Source organism: Asparagus officinalis, unplaced genomic scaffold, assembly GCF_001876935.1.
Source record: "Asparagus officinalis unplaced genomic scaffold, Aspof.V1 AsparagusV1_Un12, whole genome shotgun sequence".
Taxonomy (NCBI): Eukaryota; Viridiplantae; Streptophyta; class Magnoliopsida; order Asparagales; family Asparagaceae; genus Asparagus; species Asparagus officinalis.
In genome coordinates this window covers 17,323-43,090 of record NW_017972278.1, presented here as the reverse complement: position 1 = coordinate 43,090, position 25,768 = coordinate 17,323, and positions in this window count along the sequence as shown.

Here is a 25,768-nt window from a genome sequence, read left to right as displayed (position 1 = left end):
AATCTCCACCCCCAGAATCCGAAAAGGTGAAACTAGGAGTGGGATCTCCACTCCGAGAATCGAAAAGATTTGGATAACCCTAACTGTCGGAAGGTTTGATTACCGAACTAAAGATGAATTTCTCGTTTATCGAGAGTGAATTGTGGTTTTGGTCCTAAATGTAGGAAGGTTTGACCAAGCGGGAGTTTGAGATGACTCTAATTGTAGGAAGGTTTGATCACTCGATTTGAAAGTGGACCCCTCATTCATTAGAGGAATCGAGAGGGGATTTTGGTTTTGGCCCTAACTGTAGGAAGGTTTGAGCGAGTGGGATGTTTGAGACGATCCTAACTGTAGGAAGGTTTGACCGCTCAATTTGTGGATCTCTCATTCATTGGAGGAATCGAGAGGAGATTTTGGTTGTGGTCCTAACTGTAAGAAGGTTTGACCAAGTGGGAGTGGGAGTACAAATCATAGTGGGAGTGTTGACTTATACAAATCACTCAAATGGGGTTCCTGGTGTTAAGTGATAGGGACTTAACACGAAGGGGTTTGACAATTTGTCAATGATGGACAGATCTAAATTCCAAGCATTATGTCCAGAATTTAATAATGGGAATGTTGAGTGCACAAACACATAGAAGTTTGAGTGGATTCAACCGAAAGGAATTTTGTTGGTCCCACCGTCAATTAGTCTGATCGGTGGGGGATTTTGTGGTGGAAGACTGTGAGTCGTCAAACACTAATGAGAGTTTTGTGAGGGATGATTGATCCAATGAAGTGATCGAATCTTGTCTCAGCAAAAGAGTGTTCGGAAATCACGATGGGTTTAGTGTTTATCACTTTATTTGTACTGATCGGGTTATCCCTAAGAAAATTACATGTAAAAATTCTTCCGGGAACTTCCCATTACATGAATCATCCACCCCCAGCTTCCTTCGCGAAACTGGGTCTAACATCATAGTGAGTTACATGACCAGGTTATCCTTAAGAATATTACATGTAAAATGTCTCCAGGAACTTCCCGTCAAGTGTGGGAAACAGTTTAGACTCATATACCTATTGGAGTATCAGGGAGCAGTTTAACCTTATAAACCGGTTGGAGGATTGAGAAACAGTTTATACTCGTATACTCTTCGGAGTGTTGCCATTCTCATTTGGCTTATCTTAGCGTTATGACGCCGGCTTCAACCAAGGTTTGGATGCTATTCTTTAAAGTAAAGCAAGTCTTGGTGGGATGAAGGATCCTCCTGTGGTACGCGTAGTACTTCGGATCCGTAGTATTGTCAACTTTCTCCTGATTTGTGATGGATGGCAGCTTGATCTTGTTGTTTTCAAGAAGGGTCTCGAAGATGGCTGGAACATCTTCTTCCTTGAATGAGTACTCTTTTTGGAGCCTCGAATCCGAAGTCTTCTGCTGTCTTCGGGGTTGCTGTTGCGACGTCTGATTAACATCAACAACTGTTGTAGGTGCCTTCCCTTCATCATGGGAAATAGGACTCGGATTCAGAGGGTTAGCCATCGGTTGGCTTCTTTCGACCTTCCTCCTTCTGAGAAAACGTTCGGCCTGCTCTCCTCGCACCTTCAACTCTTTCCATGTATTAAGCGGCTCTACTCCCATAACGTCCAAGATGTTAATGGACAAGTTGTTATGACAGGTTTGCAAGACGAATTCCTCTGTGACGGGATCCTTACAGTTCATTGCCTGATTGCGGAAGCGTTTGATGAAGGTATCCATCGACTCTCCGTCTTTTTGTTTCTCATCGAAGAGTGTCCTGATCGAAACTTCGGCGTCATCATCAAAAAAATGAGCTATGAACATGCTCTTCAGGTCCTCCCAGCTGTTGATGCTTCCAGGCTTGAGACGGTGGTACCAATCGAAGGCAGGCCCGTGAAGGGTGCCGACGAATGACCGAACCATCAAGGCTTCATTGCCAGAGATCGTGTCCAAGTGGGACTTGAAGTAGATTAGATGCTGAGTGGGCGAGACCTTCCCGTCAAACGGCGTGAAGTTAATGAGGTTGAACTTCGCCGGATACTGGATCGAATCTCACTCTTTCGGGTAAGAACACGGAATGCCGGTCTTCTTTACCTCTTGAACAGACATTAGAGCATTAATTTTGCTCTCGGGATCCTTCATCTTTTCGTCCTCATCTATATCCTATTTTGGATAATTTTCAAGAGGAATAATGCTCCCACCCCCAGTGTTATCATCATTGGTGGGTCCACCCCCGGCGTTGTTATTTTTAGTAGGGCCACCCCCAGCGTTGTGTTCATCCACATCTGAATCGCTACCTGCTTGGTTAGCAGTGCTGTGACGGCTGGACTCACCTAGCTGATTCGACAAAGCTCAAATTTGTTGGTCGTGCATTTGTCTCATCTCCTGCATAGCCATTTCCATTTCAATTTTGAATGCTTCTTTCTGCTTGGATAGAGCATCCTCAATGATTTTGGCTATTTGCTCGGTGTTGATCATGAACACTTCCCGAGCTTGTCCTATGCTAGACGTTGTATCGTCAGAGGTGATTGCGGAATAAGAATCCGAGAGTTCGCCATCAGAATGGATTCCTTCACGGACTCCCTGGTAATCATCATGTCCAACGGCTTCTAGCTGAAGCCGAGATATTCGTTGGGTTATTCCTGAACTGACTTCTCTTCCTGGAGAAAAATTAGGGTTGGAGCTATTTGGACTAATCGAAGACTTTCCCTTTTCGACCACGTTGGTAGTAACTGTTGGGAGTTCATCATCTTGAATGACCGATCGTTTCTTACGGAGACGCTTTGGATTAAACTTAGCATTTCCGTTGGAGATCCTCTCAAATACCGAGACCCTCTGCGGAGTGATCTTGGGGCAGCTACACGCTGATAATACTGCCCTAACAAATTTGGTACACGGATAGTGAGAGTCCGCTTCCCAGGTACTTCTCTTTCGAGATTTATTCGTACCCCTAGCCCGATAGTACAACTCATCGACGTTGCGGTCAGAGCAACCTATCGGCTGTTTACATGAATTCTCAGGTATAATGTATTCTTCTGTCTAACGTGTTTTCATCTGAGTAAACATCGCCTTGTTAGCGTCTACAGGAGTCACACGCTTAGAATCACACCTTTGTGAGGGTGAAATCTTAACGGGCTCCTGGTTTTCTGCACGCACCCCCAAGCGGGCTATTGTAGAAATTAATTTGTTAGGAGGTCGCGTACGACCCCCAGTCCAGATGTTTGTTCGAAGCTCCTTCGACGGTCTCAAGCTTTCCTTAACAGGCACTTTTCCTCGATCCTCGTGTAGAGAACCGATGCGATTCTTCAATGGGATTCTAGGTTTGGAGAGATCCATGCTGTCTTGAGGCTTCACCGGAGGTGCGGAAGCAACATGAGCGGGATTTGGAGTTGACGAAGGCCGAAGAACAGCCTCGGACGCTTTTGCCTTGGGCGCTGATTTGGCCTTTGGTATCCAAACTTGCTTAGATTTTGGTGACTTTTTGGCCACCTTTTCCTTCTGCAACTCCTGTGCCTTCCGTACAAGGATCCTTGTCTGCGCTAGCAGTGCGCGGCGCTTATGGATACGCTCCTCAAGAGTTGAACCGGTTCGTTTGACACGAACTCATTCGTTAGTAGATGGTTGGGAGGAGGTTCCCAAAGCTTGTTGCTGGAACACTTTGCGCCTTCTGAGTTTCAGATCCGTATCATAGCAGATCCCGTCAACAGGCTCCAAAGCCTTGGCAAATTGACGCGCGAGATGTTGACGGCGCCTTTGGCGAGCCCTCTTCGTCAGCACTGGTGCACTTTCAACGGGCAACTCCTTAATTTTTGAGGAGTTGTCACGAACGTTGGATCTGTTTTCTTTGGAAGCCGGAGAGGGATCTTCCACTGCATTCGGGTTCAGATCATCAGCCTTGGTTTTTGGATCTGAAGTCACGTTCTTCGCGGCAGCGGTTTTCCTGCATTTACAAGAAGAAGATCTGGAGGAGGAGGAGGAAATATATTCCTTGAATTTCTGCTAGTCGAATTCATATTCGACCTCTTCGGACACCGGGATCTTGATCGCCGGCTGCGTCACGACAGCCTCGGCAGTGAGGCTGTTGGCTCCCACTGTGGTCGCCAGTTTGTTTGCGGAGAAAATTATTTGATTCATTGCGGGATTTATTACAAACTTCAGACGTTTACAACAAAAACAAAAATTAGTCTTTTTATAAGACCTTTACACAACGAAAACAAAAAAATACAATTCTCTTCAAACAGCGCAGAGATCGTTTATCAATCTTCTGCTTGCGTGGGATCTTGGCCTGTGACAGGGACGTTGATATCCATGGACCACTGTCGATCAGATCTGATTGCTGAAGAATTGGGCAGAGCTTCGTCAATTCGCGAAGGAATCAAGAAGCCGTAGCGCTTATCTCGGCAACAGCGAGATAATTGCTCTTCTTAAGATCACCACAACGGGGTAATCTTAAGGGACGAATACGAGAACTGCAGATCTGACGAGCTCTTCTTCTTTATGCCGATGAACTCGATCAGATCTCTACTCCTCCTCCTCTCTAAAATTTGTGCACTTTTGATCTTCAATCCGGCAGGGCTTCGCCAACGTTCGAGAATTCCAGATCTAGAAAAATGAAGGCCTGAAGCTTCTATTTATAGGCTCGTGGGGTTCGGGTGGTTGAAATAGCACAACGGCCCTATTTTAGGCCTGGAGACACCCCTGGGTGTCTTGGCGAGGTCGAGACACCCTTGGGTGTCTCGGCCTGAGCCGAGATACCCTTGGGTGTCTCGCTTGTGCCGAGACACCTCAGGGTGTCTCAACTCAGGCTAAGACGTTCCGTTTTGTACATTTGTCCGTTTTTGCCGTAACTTCTTCGTCCGAACTCGGATTTGAGTGATTCAAAGTGCGTTGAAAAGCTGGCGAGGAGATCTATAAGTTCCGATGATTAGGTCATTATGGAATAAACTAGGATATGAGAATGCGTTTCCCCTTTTGTAAGCGATGCGGGGCTCCTGATCAGTTCGTATCCTCGTTATTCTGAAATTCAGTTACTTTACGTAGTTTGTCGATTCACTTCAAGCGTTCATCGACATCAATCAAGCTTCTGTGACTTAGATAGTGACGTTCCTTATTTTCTTTTAGCTTTGAGTTGCTCACGGAGACCTATAGGTAATTTTCGATGCCTACATGGGTTAATTTGTGATTAGCAAGAATTGGGCTAGAAATAGACCTTAAAACTAGTTTAGTGTTGGGCCAGCACTCCTTTGATCCAAGTCTAAGCTGATTATAGAAAATAAATAGGCCAGGATTGAACCTGACCTAGTTTTTAAATGATTGCCAAACACACCTTAAGACTTATTTTTGGCTATTTTCTATTCAGGAAATGGGACTAGGTCTACTCCTAGTCTACGTTTTGGCTATTTTCTGTTTAGGGAAAAACTAGGTCAACTCTAGCCTTTTTTTAGAGTTCATTTTGAAGCGCTTAAACTAGGTCAGAGTTGGTCCACCTCCCACTTAGTTTAATCCTAGCCTGGTTAAAGGGATACAAGAAGTTGGTCTAGTTTGCACTTGAATGTCAAACATACCCTTAGGCATCGGCCAACAAATCTGAATTGTAAATTTATTCATACACCAAAAAGACAAAGAGGGAATCTTAAAATAATTATTTTTTAAAAAAATATCTATTTATGTACAATCATGCCTCAAATTTGCAGATTCTTTTAGAAAGCAATAGTAAAGTTGTTAGTTTACGCTTGTCCTTGTTGTCAAATATTATCCACTATGTCTTTTTGTTTAAAAAAAGGGTTTTTACGTCAAAACCATCTTGATTTTTACCCAAATTGATACTTATCATATTTACATAATTTTGATGTAAAACACATTTACTTGCTAATATGTTTGCAACGTCACACTTTTTTACTGTTCACCCATGAAGAAAATCTAATATTCTCATTTTACCCCCATCTCTTCCTCACAAACCCTAACCTAACCCTAGACTCCTCCATCCTCCTATTCTACAAACCCTAACCCTAAACCATGGTCATCACCTCCCTTAAAATCCTAACCCATGGCCGCCACCTCCTCCAAAATACTAACTCTAACCCATGATCATCACCTCCCCCAAACCCTAACCCTAATCCTAGTTCCTATTTGGGAAAGAATGAGAGAGTGGGAGGTCAGGAGGAAGAGGGAGGGCAAGAGAGAGGGGGAGGGGAGTTGGGGGAGGAGGGAGAGGGGAGATGGGGAGAAGAGGAGGATGAGTAGGGTAGGGTTAGGGTTGTGAGGAAGAAGATGAAAAAACAAAAAAAAAGTATGAGGGTAAAATGGTCATTTCAAGTATTTTTGGCTGAAAACTAAATAAGGGGTAACATTGCAAACATGTTAGCAAGTAAATGTGATTTACATCAAAAAAATATAAAAGGTGGTAAGTATCAATTTGGGTAAAAGTAAATGTGGTTTTAATGGAAAAACCCTTTAAAAAATATCAAAACTGATACTACAATTTATCCTTTTTTTCTCACCTAATGCATTGTTTTTCTTTATTTCACAAGTGGAAGGATGACGCAAGAATTCAGCAAAATTATCACATTAGTATATTTTATTGACCTTATATTATAGATGAGCGTTTCTTTTTTCCAAAATTCTTGCCGAATAGGGTCACGTGAGGTCTCACGTGCATCCGAGGTGATTGCCAACATGGATAATAGGTAGAATCATTAAAATGAACTGAAAGGGGACTTTTTGCTCAAATTAGGTCTAAAACAGTTAAGAGTCAAAATCGGAGGTGTTCTTCCTCTTAGGGTTAATTTGGTTAGGGAAATTGAAATTAGAGATGGATGCATCTCAAATTTCAGTTGCCCTATCATCTCTAATTTTAGTCGTCCTAACCATGTTAGGGATTCGAAACAATTAAATAGAACCCTTACCCTTTCGGACCTTGTGTTTTAGAGTAGGAAAGTAGGAAAAATCACAGCAAATAAAACATAAAAAACTTATAGGAAAGTAAACAAGAAAGAACACACCAGATTTAACGAGGTTCTGCAATCGTGTCTACGTCCTTAGGAGCCACACCACACAATTCTTTGATTAATATTGAAGAAAATTGCAATGCCCACAAATAGGATCTAATCTCTCTGAGATCTCTCTGAAGAATTCTCTCAAAATCCTCTTTTTTGATGTCTAATCTCTTCTAAGGCGTTCCATATATATAGAAAACCTAAAATCAAAACAGACTAGGAATTTTAAAACCAAAAAACAAAACAGATTAGGAACCCTAATAACCTATTACCAAAACAGATTAAGAATCATGTTACCAAAACAGATTAAGAATCATGTTACCAAAACAGATTAGAAAACCTGCTATCCAATAATTTGTTTGATTCTAGCTTTGAGTCTACATCCCTTAAACTAACAATCTCCCACTTGGAGACCAAAGCACAATCAACGAGCTCACCTGAACTCTCCCTTCTTCGTAAGCATCCTCCTACACGGAAGAAATCCATTCTTCAATCTTCATCAACCCAGCGATCCCGGCGATCCTCCTGGTGTGGTTCCGCCTTCATCTCCTACACGTGAAGGCCAACTAAAGTTACGCATAACTCTAGTTTATCAATAGTCACGGGGAAAAATATCTCTGTATAGTCCACTCCTTCCCGCTGTTGGAACCCCTTCACGACTAATATGGCCTTGTATCTATTGCTTCCATTACTCTCCTGCTTGACCCGATGACCCATTTGTTATGCAAGGCTTTCTTCTATGCAGGTAGTTGGACTAACTCCTATGTCTCATTAGTGTGTAGAGAATCCATCTCCTCTTGCATCGCATGCTCCCACTGTTGAGATTCACTCACTTGCATAGCATCCTCATAGCACTCCGGTTCTCCACTATCTGTCAAAAGTAAATAATTAAGTGATAAGAGATATCTGGGATTCGGTTTGGGTATCCTGGATGACCTCCTAAGCTCCACTCCTTGGGTAGTCGTCTCTTTACCTGGAGCCTCCTTCGTTCTTCGGTCAGAATTGACTTTGTCGCCCCCATCTGGAAGTTCCTCCAAATCCATGTATTCGGATCCACCTGTATCCGTAATGCTGCTCCCACTACTTTGGCTATCATTAGCACCGTCCATGTTCTTGTACATCACCTCCTCATTGAATATCACATCCCTGCTTCTGATGATCTTCATGTCCTTCTCATCCCAAAGACGATACCTGAACTTATCAATGTTGTATCCAATGAATATGCACTTTTGTGATTGGCCTCTAGCTTATCCCTGACATGGTCACTGATATGAACATATACCACACAACCAAATACTCACAAATGTGAGAAATTGATCTTCTTGCCACTCCAATCCTCCTCTGGAATCCTGTAATCCAATAGAACTAATGGCCCATGATTAATCAAGTAAGCTGCCGTATGCATTGCATCCGTCTAAAATATCTTAGGCAGACCTGCATGTAATCATATGCTCCTGGCATACTCCGCCAATGTCCTGTTCATCCTCTCTACAATGCTGTTTTGATGAGGCATCCCTAGAGTAGTCCTCTCCAAACGAATCTTATTTAGAGCACAGAACCTCTTGAACTCCTCCAGCTTGTATTCTCCACCGTTGTCTGATCTCAGACACTTTACCTTCAGATCTGTCTTGTTCTCCACCATGGTCTTCCACTTCTTGAAGATCCCGAACACCTCTAGCTTGTGCTTCATGAAGTATACACACACCTTCCTCGAGTGATCATCGATGAAGGTAACATAGGATGTTGAACCGCCAAGAGAAGACACGCTAGCTGCCATACGTCAGTATGAACTAACTCTAGTTTCTAAGCTTTAGGTGGCCTTCCACCCTTCTGAAAACTAACTCTCTTATGCTTCCCAAAGATGCAGTCCTCGCAAACACCGATATTTACGGAGTCGAAGCCGGTTAGCTTCTCCTGTGAATGTAGAATATACATCCCCTTCTCGTTCATGTGTCCTAATCTATTGTGTCATAGATTAGGAATCATGTTACCAAAACAGCCTAGGAATCCTAATACCTAAAACCAAAACAGCCTAGGAATTCTAAAACCAAAAAACAAAATAGATTAGGAATCCTAATAAACTATTACCAAAATAAATTAAGAATCATGTTACCAAAACAGATTAAGAATCATGTTACCAAATCAGATTAGGAAACTTGATATCCAACAATTTGTTTGATTCCAGCTTTGAGTCTACATCCCTTAGACTAACAAACCAAATTAACTTTCGAAGGAATGAGGATAGGCCTAATTTGAAACCCACCCTAACTTTTTCAGACTTAGTTTAAGCAAAAAAAACCCCTTTTCAGGCCATTTTGATAATCCCAGATACCATCCATGTCGGCAGTTAAGTCGGACACACGACTCTAGCCAAAAAATGGGTATTTATCATCGTAGTCCACAAAATATACCATAACATTGCCGAAGTAAAAAAAATCAATCTGTCATATATGTATAGTCAACAAAATAAACCAATATTTGCTAGGGCGTGGGTGCACGTTTACTGCTCAAAATTAAAGAAGATAATTGAAATCCTCCGCTATAAAAAAGACTTCTGAGGAACAACATTGTTGGGAATCTACGCCGAAACCCCTAAGACAGCAGAAACATAGTATAGAGAAAAATACACCAAGTTTTAACGAGGCTTGGTAACTGCCTACGTCCTCGGGAGCCACACAGTAAATTTCTTATTAATCAAACAAGAAATTACAAACTTAGAGCAGATCTCAAACTTGAGATCTCTCAATAAATAATAATTAATACTATAGCTACAGTATTAATCTCTCTCTCAAATACCCCTATTTAATTCTCTCTTAAATAGAGAATATTCCCACAATCCCTTTCTTAAATCTCTCTCAAAAACCGCTGGAGGAGATAAAGGATCGGGAGAGAAGAGAGAGAGAGAAGCCGCCGCCGAGAAAACACGAGGAGAGAGAGGGGAGAAGCACATGGGCTAGGGCACAGGGTTTCCCTTTTATAGGGAAACCCTAGGACAGTTGGCGACAGGCTGTCGTTTCCTGTCAACGATCTCGCCTGCGAGGAGCTCATGCTCACCTGCTCTCGACTCCGCCTACAGACCCCCAAACTCGAGCTTGCATGTCTCTCATCGAGCTCGCCTGCATCAACCTCGCCTGACCACCACAGACTTTGCCTGCTCGAGCTCGCCTTCTTCTGGACTTTGACCGCTCGCCTACAGATCTCGCCTGCAGAAGTTCTCGAGCTCGCCTACGAGGGGTCGCCTCAACATCGAGCCTGCCTGACGGTCGCTCAACCTTGCCTGAATTGAGGTTTGATCTACACCTGATTCCAACAATCTCCCACTTGGAGAGCAAACCGTCGTCAGCAGAAAACCAAAAAACAAAATAGATTAGGAATCCTAATAAACTATTACCAAAATAAATTAAGAATCATGTTACCAAAACAGATTAAGAATCATGTTACCAAATCAGATTAGGAAACTTGATATCCAACAATTTGTTTGATTCCAGCTTTGAGTCTACATCCCTTAGACTAACAAACCAAATTAACTTTCGAAGGAATGAGGATAGGCCTAATTTGAAACCCACCCTAACTTTTTCAGACTTAGTTTAAGCAAAAAAAACCCCTTTTCAGGCCATTTTGATAATCCCAGATACCATCCATGTCGGCAGTTAAGTCGGACACACGACTCTAGCCAAAAAATGGGTATTTATCATCGTAGTCCACAAAATATACCATAACATTGCCGAAGTAAAAAAAATCAATCTGTCATATATGTATAGTCAACAAAATAAACCAATATTTGCTAGGGCGTGGGTGCACGTTTACTGCTCAAAATTAAAGAAGATAATTGAAATCCTCCGCTATAAAAAAGACTTCTGAGGAACAACATTGTTGGGAATCTACGCCGAAACCCCTAAGACAGCAGAAACATAGTATAGAGAAAAATACACCAAGTTTTAACGAGGCTTGGTAACTGCCTACGTCCTCGGGAGCCACACAGTAAATTTCTTATTAATCAAACAAGAAATTACAAACTTAGAGCAGATCTCAAACTTGAGATCTCTCAATAAATAATAATTAATACTATAGCTACAGTATTAATCTCTCTCTCAAATACCCCTATTTAATTCTCTCTTAAATAGAGAATATTCCCACAATCCCTTTCTTAAATCTCTCTCAAAAACCGCTGGAGGAGATAAAGGATCGGGAGAGAAGAGAGAGAGAGAAGCCGCCGCCGAGAAAACACGAGGAGAGAGAGGGGAGAAGCACATGGGCTAGGGCACAGGGTTTCCCTTTTATAGGGAAACCCTAGGACAGTTGGCGACAGGCTGTCGTTTCCTGTCAACGATCTCGCCTGCGAGGAGCTCATGCTCACCTGCTCTCGACTCCGCCTACAGACCCCCAAACTCGAGCTTGCATGTCTCTCATCGAGCTCGCCTGCATCAACCTCGCCTGACCACCACAGACTTTGCCTGCTCGAGCTCGCCTTCTTCTGGACTTTGACCGCTCGCCTACAGATCTCGCCTGCAGAAGTTCTCGAGCTCGCCTACGAGGGGTCGCCTCAACATCGAGCCTGCCTGACGGTCGCTCAACCTTGCCTGAATTGAGGTTTGATCTACACCTTATTCCAACAATCTCCCACTTGGAGATCAAACCGTCGTCAGCAGACTATCTTATCAAGCACCTCCTCCTGTGTGGCTCCGCCCTCATCACTTATGCATGAAGGCTAACTGAAGTTGCGCACAACTCCAGTTTTTGAATGGTTACCGCCTTTGTTAACATATCTACTGGATTCTTACTTCCTGAAATCTTCTCCAGTTTCAACACGTCATCTTCCAACAGGGATCTGATGAAGTGGTACCGAAGCGTAATATGCTTCATTCTAGAATGAAATGCGGAATTCTTAGCCAAGTGAATCACACTCTGACTATCGTTGTGCAAGACATTCCTCTCCTGTTTGAATCCCAGCTCAGTTAACAAACCTTGAAGCCATATCATCTATTTACTGGCTTCAGTCACTTCTACATACTTAGCCTCTATAGTGGATAGACCGAGAATCTTCTGTATCTGTGACATCCAACTAACAGCTATAGTTCCGACAGTGAATACATATCCAGTGGTGCTTCTTTGGTGATCGACTTCACCTCCAAAGTCTGCATCTACGTACCCTTGCACTTCTACCTCTCCCTTACCAAAGTGCAAACACTTCTGTGTGGTGCCTCGTAGATACCTTAGAATCCACTTGACACTTCCCAATGAGTTTTTCCTGGATATCGACATAAATCGGCTGACTACTCCCACTGCATGGCCAATGTCTGGTCTCGTACAGACCATTGCGTACATCAAACTTCTGATAGCTGAGGCGTAAGGGACCTTAGCCATGCTTTCTTTTTCTTCTTCTGGCTGAGGAGACTGATCCTTCGATAGGCGAAAATTGTTGGCCAAGGGTGTGATCACTGGCTTGGCGTTGCATATGTTGAATCTTTGCAAAACACAGTTGATGTAATCCGTCTGAGATAACTGCAAGAGACCTCTCTTCTTATCTCTCGTGGTTTGCATTCCAAGGATCTTCTTTGCTGGACCCAAATCCTTCATAAACTCCTTTGACAACTGCTGCTTCAAACTCTTGATATCCTCCATATCTGCACCTGCAACCAGCATATCATCAACATACAGCAGTATGATGATATAACTGGATTGATATCTTTTGAAGTAGTAACAGTGGTCGGCGTTGCACTTCTGGAAACATTCCTTGTGCATGAAGCCGTCAAACTTCCTGTGCCACTGTCTTGGGGCTTGTTTCAGGCCATACAAGCTTTTCTTGAGTCTCCATATCAGGTTCTTCTTCTTTTCTTCTGAGAAACCTTCTGGCTGGTGCATGTATATCTCCTCTTCTAGATCTCCATGAAGAAACACCGTTTTCACATACAACTGCTCGAGATGAAGATCTTCAATAGCTACAATACTCATCACTGTCCTGATAGTATTTAGCTTCACCATGGGAGCAAAAATATCGGTGTAGTCAATTCCTTCCTTCTACTGGAATCCTTTGACAACTAGCCGAGCTTTGTATCTTCTGGAGCCGTCCTACTCCTCTTTCACCCGGTACATCCATTTGTTGTGGAGTGCCTTCTTACCCGTGGGCAACTCAGCTAGTTCTCACGTCTGGTTTGAGATAAGAGACTTCATCTCATCTTTCATGGCAAGCTCCTACTTGCTCGCATCTCTACTCTGACAAGCTTCATCATAGCTCTCTGGCTCCCCTCCATCTGTCAGCAACAGATAGGTCATGTATCTCCTGTTGGGCACAGGAGTCCGAGAGGATCTCCTTAATATTGGAGCTGGTGTGTCGGGCTCCTGCGCATCATTCTGTCCGACAGGCTCTTCTGCCTGAGGACCTTCTGTATTGGGTTTTTCGGAGAGGTTACTCGCGACATCATCTGCATCTACAAATATTGACTCGCTCTCTGAGTCATCTGTCTTGTGCATGTTCTTGTACATCACTTTCTCATTGAATAGCACATCTCTGCTACGAATCACTTTCTTGTTTTTGTTGTCCAAAATACGGTAGCCGAACTCATCTTCACCATAGCCGATGAAAGTGCATTTCTTTGACTTGGGATCAAGCTTATTCCTACCTTGATCACTAATATGCACATAAGCTACACAACCGAAAACTTTAAGATGTGAGAGTTTTACCTCATTTCCACACCATATCTCCTCTGGTATTCTGTGCTCCAATGAAACCGATGGATCTCGGTTGATCAAATAAGCTGCTGTGTTGACTGCTTCTGTCCAGAACTACTTCGGTAGGTCTGACTATACCCGAATGCTTCTGGCTCTCTCTGTCAACGTTCGGTTCATCCGCTTGTTTGTATAGAAAATTATTTTCATTGCTGAATTCATTACAACTTCGGGCGTTACAATAAATTCAAAAAAAAAACAAAGATAGACTTTTCATAAGACTTTCAATACAATGAAAATAGATTACAACTCTCTTTCAAACAACACGCATTAGGTGTTTATCGCCTATTGCTTTGCGTAGGATCTTTGCCTGTGCCGGGGATGTTGATATCCGTGAACTGTCACGGATCAGATTCGGTTGACAGATTTATAATCAAAGCTCCTACTTCACAAAAAAAGTATTCGCTACAGCAATAATCTCGACCAAGCGAGATTACGGCTCTTCTCGAGATTAAGACTAAGCTTAAATCCGGAGGAATAGGGGACGGGTCTCAGATCTCTCGAACTCCACTCTTTATGCATAGGAATTCGCTAAGATCCACTAACCCTCGCTGTAAATTGTTGGCTTCACTCTCCAATTCGGCAGCGTTTCGCCCCCTTGATCTCCGCCCCGTGAAATGAGCTCCTAGGCCTATATTTATAGACTTCGGTTGGGGGTTTTCGGATAAGAATGAGTGATTTGGTATTATATTCAGCCAATAACGGCCTAACTATATTTGTGGATGATATCAAGTCAGTTGAGAACCCCTGGAACAGATAAATCCTGAGAAAACCGCTCAAAACCGTAAAAAACGAGTTAGGGGATCAAAACGGCGTGACACGCCCTGCTGACCAGTAGGGGGCGCGGGTCGGCGCGGGCTGACCCACACTGGCGTGGGGGGGTTGGCCTTTTGCTGAATTTTTTGTTGTTTTCCCGACTTTTCGGAACTTGTATTTTCTGTCGTTTTACGTATTTGATCGTCTTGTTGACTTACACACATCGTTAACTGGCTCCATGCGCTCGTTAGCTTCTTTACGATACTTGGAACTGACGGACGTGCGCGTCAGACACTTTGGATCTGACCAACAAGCGTGTCGGGCACTTTGGATCTGACCGACAAGCGCGTCTGACACTTTGGATTTGACCGCCAAGCACGACGGGCACTTTGGATCTGACCGACGCGCACGAGCTGATTGGCGAGCGCGTTCGGTCACTTGGAGCTGACTGACACGCGTGAGCTGACTAACAAGTGTGACGGCTAATTAGAGGTGACCGGTGAGCGCACGAAACATAGTTGGTTCGTCATTCCGGTTCATGCACTTGTCAGCCTCAGATAATCCTCTTAGACTCGGATAACGACGTTCGTCATCTTCTCTCCGTCCCGAGCTATGTCCGGACACCTATAGGCATTTTTAGACGCCTACACCGCTCAGCTACACCATTTTACTGAGGTGTGGCGGGTACGGTTCTCTCCATTCTGATCCCGTGCTCATAGCAGAACTTCTTGAATCCGGCATCTTCATACTCATCGTCATTGTCAGTCCTGACTTTCTTTATTCTCAGTTCGGTCTTATTCTCGACCATAGCTTTCCATCTCCTGAAAGCTTCAAACACTTCTGACTTATGCTTCAGAAAGTAGACCCACACTTTCCGAGAATGATTATCGATAAAAGTCACGAAGTAGTATTTTCCACCAATGGACGCGGTGGTGGTTAGTCCCCAAACATCTGAGTGAACGAGCTCTAGATTCTCTTTCCTGGGGATTCTGCCACTTGCCTGAAAGCTGACTCTCTTATGCTTTCCAAGTATGCATTCTTCACACATATCTAAATCAACTGATTCTAGACCTAGGTTTTTCCCTTTGTATGTATGATCTTCATCCCCATATCACTCATATGACCGAGCCTCTGGTGCCACAGCTTTTAAGTCTCATTGCCTGCTGCAACTGAGATCAAACAACGTGCACCTGCTATCATATACATGGTACCAATCTTCTTGCCTCAGGCAATCGGCATTTTGCCCTTTGAGATCTTCCAATCATCTCCATAAAAGGTCGTAGTGCATCCTTCGCCAGCCAACTGGCCTACAGATATTAAGTTCTTTCTCAGGTCAGGAATATGTCTGACATCATTCAGCTCCCATACTGACCCGTTCAACTTAATTTTCACCACATATTTGCCCACAATAGCACGCGGTTGATCATCACCAAGGTATACATATCCAAGATTTTCGGGAACATACTTCTCGAAGAATTCTTTCTGAGAAGTAGCATGGAATGACGCTCTTGAATCTAACACCTAAGATTCCTCCTTGCTCTCCAAAGAGCATATCAATGGGTCATCTCCTCCTGAAGTGGAAGTGACATTCACCTCAGCCTTCACCTCCTTCTCCTTCTGTGCACTCTTATGTTAGGTCTCATGTTATGAGCCTATATCTTCTAATCTTATTTTGATGATTACAAACAATTCCTAATATTGTTTGTCTAGTGTTTATGTTTCTTATTAGGTATTTTAGACAAACAATGTATTGAAGTATGGATGGAATTGCGCATTCACGATCATATCCAATGGAGGTTGGCGGAGTAGTGGTTGAAGCCTTACAATTCATGTTAAAGATCCAAGTCAAGCTTCATCCGCAAGTGTACCAAGATAGAGCTTCGTTGAAGATCACAAGCTTGGGTATATTTAGTTTAGGTTTTTATACTTGTGTGTTAATACTTTAAGCTCATATTAATCACACACACGTATTTGTTGATTTTATCAAAATATAAGTGTTTTTTATAAGATATTGTTTTATTAGTTTATAGACTTATTATGTCCATACAAATATTTTACAAAGTTTCAAAACATGGTTTATGTCAAATGTCAAAAAACATGTATGTTTACTTTTCATGTTTTGGACTAGTTTTATAAAATGATGAGTTTTCACTTTTGGTAAGTGCAATTCCAAAATTTCCTTTTGTAACATGTTCATTTACATGTTTACAATGATTTCCCAAAGTTTTATAATTTTTGGAATTTATTTGTTATTTTTAAAGGCACTTTTAAAATCAGATTTTCAGCATGTACAGTGCCTGTGCACGTTTATAAGTCGACTTATAAACCCTAACAAGTCGACTTATGAACTACTCTGGAATGTGCAAAAACTCTCTGCCATGTCGACTTACTCGAACTGTTAAGTCGACTTATACCAAGTCGACTTATGTCATTTTCTAAGTCGACTTATGAAGTGTTACAGAGTTATGTATTTTTGACCAGTTTACAAAATAAATTATTTCTCTCAAATGGGAAGTGGTATTTAAGAAATTCTTTCTCTAACATGTTCATATACATGTTTAGAAGCTTCTCTAAAAATTTCATGATTTTTGGAGTTGATTTACTATGTCAAATTGATTTTATAAAATCGGGTGTTTCAGCAGTTTTTAGAATCTGAAATATCTATGTTCAAATATTTATTTCTCACAAATGAGAAGTGATATTTCATAAATTCTTTTTGTAAAATGTTTATCTACATGTTTAAAAACATCCCTCAAAATTTCATAATGTTTGGAGTTGATTTACTATTTTTTATTGATTTTAAAATACCAGATACACAAAATTCTAGAACTGCCGTTACTGTTCCAACGGCTATATGCAAGTCGACTTACTCTCTCCTCAAGTCAACTTAACAGTGCTTTTCAGCCTATAACGGCTAGTTTTCCAGATTTTATGGTTTTTGGCTTTTTGCTTGATTTTTCTTGGTTTTTGGGATTGTTTCATGAGCCTATAAATACCTCATGCCCTCATACTTCTAAAACAAGCAATAGAATTGTTTAAACAAGTTTAAGGGTGTTTTGTGTTTGTTTAAAAGAGTGTTTAAGAGTTTTGTTTGTGCGCGGGCTGACCTGCGCTGGCGTGGGTGGGGGGTTGGCCTTTTGCTAAATTTTTTGTAGTTTTCCCGACTTTCCAGAACTTGTATTTTCTATCGTTTTGCATATTTGACCGTCTTGTTGACTTACACGCGTCGTTAACTGGCTCCATGCACTCGTTAGCTTCTTTACGGCACTTGGAACTGACCGACGTGCGCGTCAGACACTTTGGATCTGATCAACAAGCTCGTCGGGTACTTTGGATCTGACCGACAAGTGCGACAGGCACTTTGAATCTGACCACCAAGCGCGGCGGGTACTTTGGATCTGACCGACGCGCACGAGCTGATTGGCGAGCGCGTTCGGTCACTTGGAGCTGACTGACACCTGACACGTGCGACCTGACTAACGAGCGTGACGACCAATTGGAGATGGCCGGTGAGCGCACGAGACACAGTTGGTTCGTCATTCCGGTTCATGCACTTGTCGATGTCAGATAATCCTCTTAGACTCGGATAACGATGTTCGTCATATTCTCTCCGTCTTGAGCTGTGTACGGACACCTATAGGCATTTTTAGATACCTACAGATACCACCTCCAAAGTGTTTCAGACTCATTCTTTAATAGAAAAGTCTGGAATGCTTTGGATAATATAGGCCATTTCATCAATCTCGTAGAGGTACCTGTGAACTTATTTAATTCTTGACTTCTTCAGCCTTCAGTCTATTCAATATTCTGTCGAATAGATGAAGTCCTTCCGGCACTGTGTTTATCGTGTGACCGTTGTCGAAATCTTAAACTGAAGTTGATGCGTAAGTTTCTAAATTTAACTCGTGTCATTGAGTTGACTTTGAACTAATCATCTTCATCAGAAATTCATATCTGAATGCAATTGAATTCCCTAGGATCATCCTTTAATCCGGAATTTTTCCTCAGCCTTATTTTGGCAAAATCGTCGATGCGTTGTCCGGCCTCGACTTTTACTGTAACGCGTTTACCGGCGTTAACCTTTGTTGTAACGCGTTGACTGGCGTTAACATAGTTTATACTCGTACGTTTGCTGGAGTCTACATAGTTTAAGCTCTTAAGGTGTTAGAGCGTGATGGTCCCAAATGTTGGGGCTGCAGGACCAACTGTTAAAGCTGATTCGTCTGCAGTTATGGATCTCATCCTGAGGTTGTTGGATGCTCAAGTTACGAGACCAACTAATGAAGCTGATGCGTCAGTGACTTTCGTACATATAGGATTTTTGGCAAACCCTCAGTCATCAACGGGTTTGATGAGCCTTTACCGATTACCATTTGAGTCGTGCTAGTGTGCAAATTTTTTAATTCCGTTCCATATGTAACGTTGTGCTAAAAGATTTAACTCTTTTAGTGCTACGATATTAAATATGTATACTTCGTCTTTCTCACGGGAATAGACTATCCGGCAACGCGTGTTAGACGCTGACTTATCCCTACTTAGGTTTTAGGATAAAAGTCCTCAGACTTAGATTCTGGTGTCTTCTTCAATTGGTGAAAGACTAAACCGGTAACACGTGTTAGGCGTTGACTTATCCCTTCTTAGGATTCGGGATAAAATTCTCCGTGCTTGTAAGGCACGGATTATGGTGTTATTAATAATAACCTGTCACAATGTTGAATATGTGAGCTTTTGTCCTTTTTACGGTTAAGGACTAACCGGCAAAGCGTGTTAGGCGCTGACTTATCCCTACTTAAGCTTTGGGATAAAATTCCCTCCCTACACTTGGATTCTGGTGTCTTCTTCAATCGGTGAAAGACTAAACCAGTAACGCGTATTAGGCGTTGACTTATCCCTTCTTAGGATTCGGGATAAAATTTTCTGTGCGTGTAAGGCACAGATTATGGTGTTGAAGGATGGTGTCTTCTCTTGGGGCGAAGATGAACCCAAAATTGGGAGAGGAAGAATTTTATATTCTATCTTCTAAAACTGAAGAGGAAGAATTTTATATTCTATCTCCAGTTGCAAAGGAAACTCGAAGTGGGATCTCCACCCTAAGAATTCGGAAAGGTGAAACTAGGAGTGGGATCTCCACTCTGAGAATCGGAAAGATTCAAGCAACCCTAATCTTTTATAGGATTGGTTGCTTAATCCAAGAAAAGAATTCCTCATTTATTAAGGTAAAATTCCGATTTCAGTCCTAACTTTTATAGGTTTGGCCGAATAGGAAAAGGTGAAAGTCTTTCGTTTATCGAAAGGGGTATTCTGATCTTGGTCCTAACTATCTGTCGGTTTGACCAAGTGAGGTTGAAGGCAATCCTAACTTTTATAGGTTTGATCGCTCAATTTGAAAGTGGACCTCTCGTTTATGGAAGGAATCGAGAGGGGATTCTGGTTTTAGCCTTAACTTTTATAGGTTTGACCAAGGGAGCAGTGAGAGTGGGAGGTTTGAGATGATTTTAACTATAGGAAAATTTGATTGCTCAAATCGTGGACCTCTCATTCATTGGAGGAATCGAGAGGAGATTTTGATTGTGGCCCTAACTATGGGAAGGTTTGACTAAGTAGACAGTGAGAGTGGGAGTACAAATCACAGTGGGAGTGTTGACTGGTACAAATCACAGTGGGAGTTTAGTGTTATCACCTTATTTGTAATGATCGGGTTATCCCTAAGAAAATTACATGTAAGATTCTTCTGGGAACTTCCCATTACATGAATCATCCACCCCCAGATTTCTTTACAAAACTGGGTTTATCATTTTATTCCGTTGCATGATCGGGTTATCCTTAAGAATATTATGTATAAAATTCTCTAGGAACTTCCCATCACAGGTAGGAAATAGTTTAGACTCATATACCTATTAGAGTATTGAGAAACAGTTTATACTCGTATACTCTTCGGAGTGTCGAGAAGCAGTTTATACTCATATACACTTCGGAGTTTTGCCGCTCTCATTAGGCTTAGTTTAGTGTTATGACGACAGCTTCAACCAAGGTTTGGATGCTTTTCTTGAGAGCGAAGCAAGCCTTGGTAGGATGAAGGATCATCCTGTGGTACGCACAGTACTTTGGATCCGAAGTGTTATCAGCTTCCTCCTAATTTACGATAGGTGGTAGCTTGATCTTGTTGTTTTCAAGAAGAGATTCGAAAATGGCTGGAACGTCTTCGTCCTTGAAAGAGTACTCTTTTTGGAGTCTCGAATCCGAAGTCTTTTGCTGTCTCCGGGATTGTTGTTGTAACGCCTGATTAGCGTCAATAGATGCTGCAGGTGCCTTCCCCTTGTCATGGGAGGCGAAATTTGATTTCGGAGGATCGGCCATCGGTTAGCTTCTTTCGGTTTTCTTCCTTCTGAGGAAGCGTTCGGCCCGTTCTCGGCGTGTCTTCGACTCTTTTCAGGTATTGGAGGGTGCTACTCTCATAACTTCCAATACGTCCAAAGAGAGGTTATTGTGACAGGTTTGGAGGATGAAGTCCTCTAAGATCGGATCTCGACGGTTCATTGCCTTATTCCGGAAGCGCTTGACGAAGTCATCGACTGTCTCATCGTCTTCCTGTTTCTCCTTGAAGAGTGTCCTGATGGATACCTCGGCGTTGTCATCAAAGAAATTGTCGAGGAATGAGCTCTCCATATCGTCCCAGCTGTTAATACTTCCGGGCTTGAGACGGCGGTACCAATCGAAGGCCGGCCTGCGAAGGGTACCAACGAATGACCGAACCATCAAGGCTTCATTACCGGAGATCATGCCCAAGTGGGACTTGAAGTAGATCAAATGCTGAGTGGGAGAACCCTTCTCGTCGAACGGCATGAAGTTGATCAGGTTGAACTTCGCCGGATACGGGATCGAATCCCACTCTCTCGGGTAAGGACACAGAATCCTGGTCTTCTTTACCTCTCGATCAGACATCAGAGCGTTGATTTTTCTCTCGAGGTCCTTCATATTTCGTCCTCGTCTGTATCATGCTTCGAACGATTTGTGAGAGGAACAATGGGACCACCCCTAGTGTTGTCATCATTGGCGAGACCACCCCCGGTGTTGTTGTCTTCAGTGGGGCCACCCCCACTGTTGTGGTCAACGGGAGGGTTCTCAGCATTAAGACGTTCATCCACATCTGAATCGCTACCTGCTTGGTTAGCAAGGTTGCGACGGCTGGATTCACTAACTGATTAGACAGAGCCTGAATTTGTTGGTCATGCTCTTCCTTCATCTGTATCATGGTCATTTACAATTCGAACTTAAAGTTATCTTTTTTCTTAGTCAAAACATCATCGATGATTTTGGCTATTTTCTCGGTGTTGATCATGAATGCTTCGCGGGATTGACCTGGGCTGGATACCGTATTGTCAGAAGTGACTGCAGAGTTGGCATCTGACGTTTCGTCATCCAAGGATAATCCTCGATTCATCCTCTGATAGTCTCTTTGCCTAACGGTTCTCGACCATAAACGGGTTAGACGATACGATATGAGAGGGTCATAACCAGAGGGTTGAATCGACTTTCCCCTATCAACCAAGTTAATTGTGACTTTTGGAAGTCCATCACCTTGAGCGGCTGATCGTTTCTTACAGAAACGCTTTGTCTTAGACTTAGCCATTCCGTTGGAGATCCTCTCGAATACCGAGACATTCTGCGGAGCAGTCTTGAGGCAGCTACACGCTGATAATACTGCCCTGATAAACTTGGTGTATGGATAATAAGAGTCTATCTCCCGGGTACCTCTCTTCTGAGACTTGTTCGTACTACCAGCCCGATAGTACAACTCGTCGATCAGATGATCGGAGCAACCTATCGTGTGTTGGTACGACTTCCTAGGTATAACGTTGTCATCGTCAGATGAATATGTTTCTTTCAGGGGATTTCCCGCCTTGTTGGCGTTCTCAAGAGTCACGCGTTTAGAGCCACGTATTTGTAAGAGTGAACTCTTGACGAGCTCTTGGACTATGACTCGCGGTCCGAGGTGGTCAGTTACAGGAGTTTTTCGTATGCGACCCCCAGCTCGAGTAGTTGCTCGGGGTTCAGTCACCGGACCCAAGCGTTCTTTGATCGGAACTTTGCCTTGGTCCTCGTGCAAAGGACCTAGGTGATCCGCCATCCTCATCTTGAAACGGGACAAGTCCACGATACCGTAGGGCTCCACCGGAGGTGCGGAACTCAATGGAATCGGAGAAACACGTGCAGAATGTCTTTTGTCTTTGTCCTGGCGTAGGTCAGACTTGAGTGACCCGTAGCTTGGAATGTCAGATTTGAGTGACCCGCGGCTTGGAGGGTCGTATTGAAGTGACCCATGGTTTGGAGGGTCAGATTGAAGTGATCCGCGCCTTGGAGGGTCAGATTGAAGTGACCCGTGGCTTGGAGGGTCAGATTGAAGTGACCCACGTTTTTCGATCTTTTCGGCCGCCGTCTTGGACTTTAGCCTCTATACTTTATGCAGTCTTGGTAGCTTCTTTTCCACTTCTTCCTCCTGCAATTTTTTGGCTTCCTGCACGACAATCCGTGCGTGCGCAAGTAACGCACAGTGTTTCTGGATCCGTTCTTTGAGGGTTGAACATGTCCTTTTGACACGGATCCACTCATTCGTCGTTGGCTTAGAGAAGAGGTCATTTGTTTGCTGTTGAGGGGGTTGGCGCCTTCTGAACTTCAGATCCGCTTCGTAGCGAATCCCGTCAACTGGCTCCAAAGCTTTAGCAAGTTGGGGTGCAAGTCGTTGGCGTTGTCTTTGGCGTGCCCTCTTCGATAGGATTGGCGCGCCTTCAGTACTCAACTCCTTGATTGAGGAGGAGTTCAGATTTGCAAATCCAACCTCGTTGGAGGTCGGAGGGGCATTGCAAGGTGCAGCTACCGCAGTAACGGGGGCGTTGATCTTCCTGTGCTTGCGAGAGGCGGAGGATCTGGAGGAGGAGGAGGACAGATACTTCTTGAACTTCAGTTGGTCGAACTCGTATTCGACCACTTATTCAACCGGGATGAAGATCAGAGGTTGCGACACGATAGCCTCTGCCGAGAGACTATTGACTCCCACTGTGGTCGCCAACGTGTTTGTGTAGAAAATTATTTTCATTGCTGAATTCATTACAACTTCGGGCGTTACAATAAATTCAAAAAAATAAAGATAGCCTTTTTATAAGACTTTCAATACAATGAAAATAAATTACAACTCTCTTTCAAACAACACGCAATAAGTGTTTATCGCCTATTGCTTTGCGTGGGATCTTTGCCTATGCCGGGGATGTTAATATCCGTGAACCATCACGGATCAGATTCGGTTGACAGATTGATAATCAAAGCTCCTACTTCACGAAAGAAGTATTCGCTACAGCGATAATCTCGACCAAGCGAGATTACGGCTCTTCTCGAGATTAAGACTAAGCTTAAATCCGGAGGAATAGGGGACGAGTCTCAGATCTCTCGAACTCCACTCTTTATGCATAGGAATTCGCTAAGATCCACTAACCCTCGCTGTAAATTGTTGGCTTCACTCTCCAATTCGGCAGCGTTTCGCCCCCTTGATCTCCGCCCCGTGAAATGAGCTCCTAGGCCTATATTTATAGACTTCGGTTGGGGGTTTTCGGATAAGAATGAGTGATTTGGTATTATATTCAGCCAATAACGGCCTAACTATATTTGTGGATGATATCAAGTCAGTTGAGAACCCCTGGAACAGATAAATCCTGAGAAAACCGCTCAAAACCGTAAAAAACGAGTTAGGGGATCAAAACGGCGTGACACGCCCTGCTGACCAGTAGGGGGCGCGGGTCGGCGCGGGCTGACCCACACTGGCGTGGGGGGGTTGGCCTTTTGCTGAATTTTTTGTTGTTTTCCCGACTTTTCGGAACTTGTATTTTCTGTCGTTTTACGTATTTGATCGTCTTGTTGACTTACACACATCGTTAACTGGCTCCATGCGCTCGTTAGCTTCTTTACGATACTTGGAACTGACGGACGTGCGCGTCAGACACTTTGGATCTGACCAACAAGCGTGTCGGGCACTTTGGATCTGACCGACAAGCGCGTCTGACACTTTGGATTTGACCGCCAAGCACGACGGGCACTTTGGATCTGACCGACGCGCACGAGCTGATTGGCGAGCGCGTTCGGTCACTTGGAGCTGACTGACACGCGTGAGCTGACTAACAAGTGTGACGGCTAATTAGAGGTGACCGGTGAGCGCACGAAACATAGTTGGTTCGTCATTCCGGTTCATGCACTTGTCAGCCTCAGATAATCCTCTTAGACTCGGATAACGACGTTCGTCATCTTCTCTCCGTCCCGAGCTATGTCCGGACACCTATAGGCATTTTTAGACGCCTACACCGCTCAGCTACACCATTTTACTGAGGTGTGGCGGGTACGGTTCTCTCCATTCTGATCCCGTGCTCATAGCAGAACTTCTTGAATCCGGCATCTTCATACTCATCGTCATTGTCAGTCCTGACTTTCTTTATTCTCAGTTCGGTCTTATTCTCGACCATAGCTTTCCATCTCCTGAAAGCTTCAAACACTTCTGACTTATGCTTCAGAAAGTAGACCCACACTTTCCGAGAATGATTATCGATAAAAGTCACGAAGTAGTATTTTCCACCAATGGACGCGGTGGTGGTTAGTCCCCAAACATCTGAGTGAACGAGCTCTAGATTCTCTTTCCTGGGGATTCTGCCACTTGCCTGAAAGCTGACTCTCTTATGCTTTCCAAGTATGCATTCTTCACACATATCTAAATCAACTGATTCTAGACCTAGGTTTTTCCCTTTGTATGTATGATCTTCATCCCCATATCACTCATATGACCGAGCCTCTGGTGCCACAGCTTTTAAGTCTCATTGCCTGCTGCAACTGAGATCAAACAACGTGCACCTGCTATCATATACATGGTACCAATCTTCTTGCCTCAGGCAATCGGCATTTTGCCCTTTGAGATCTTCCAATCATCTCCATAAAAGGTCGTAGTGCATCCTTCGCCAGCCAACTGGCCTACAGATATTAAGTTCTTTCTCAGGTCAGGAATATGTCTGACATCATTCAGCTCCCATACTGACCCGTTCAACTTAATTTTCACCACATATTTGCCCACAATAGCACGCGGTTGATCATCACCAAGGTATACATATCCAAGATTTTCGGGAACATACTTCTCGAAGAATTCTTTCTGAGAAGTAGCATGGAACGACGCTCCTGAATCTAACACCCAAGATTCCTCCTTGCCCAAGAAGGCTGATCCAATGGGGTCATCCTCCCTCCCTGAATGGAAGTGGACTTTAACCCTCCAGCCTTGCACCTCCTT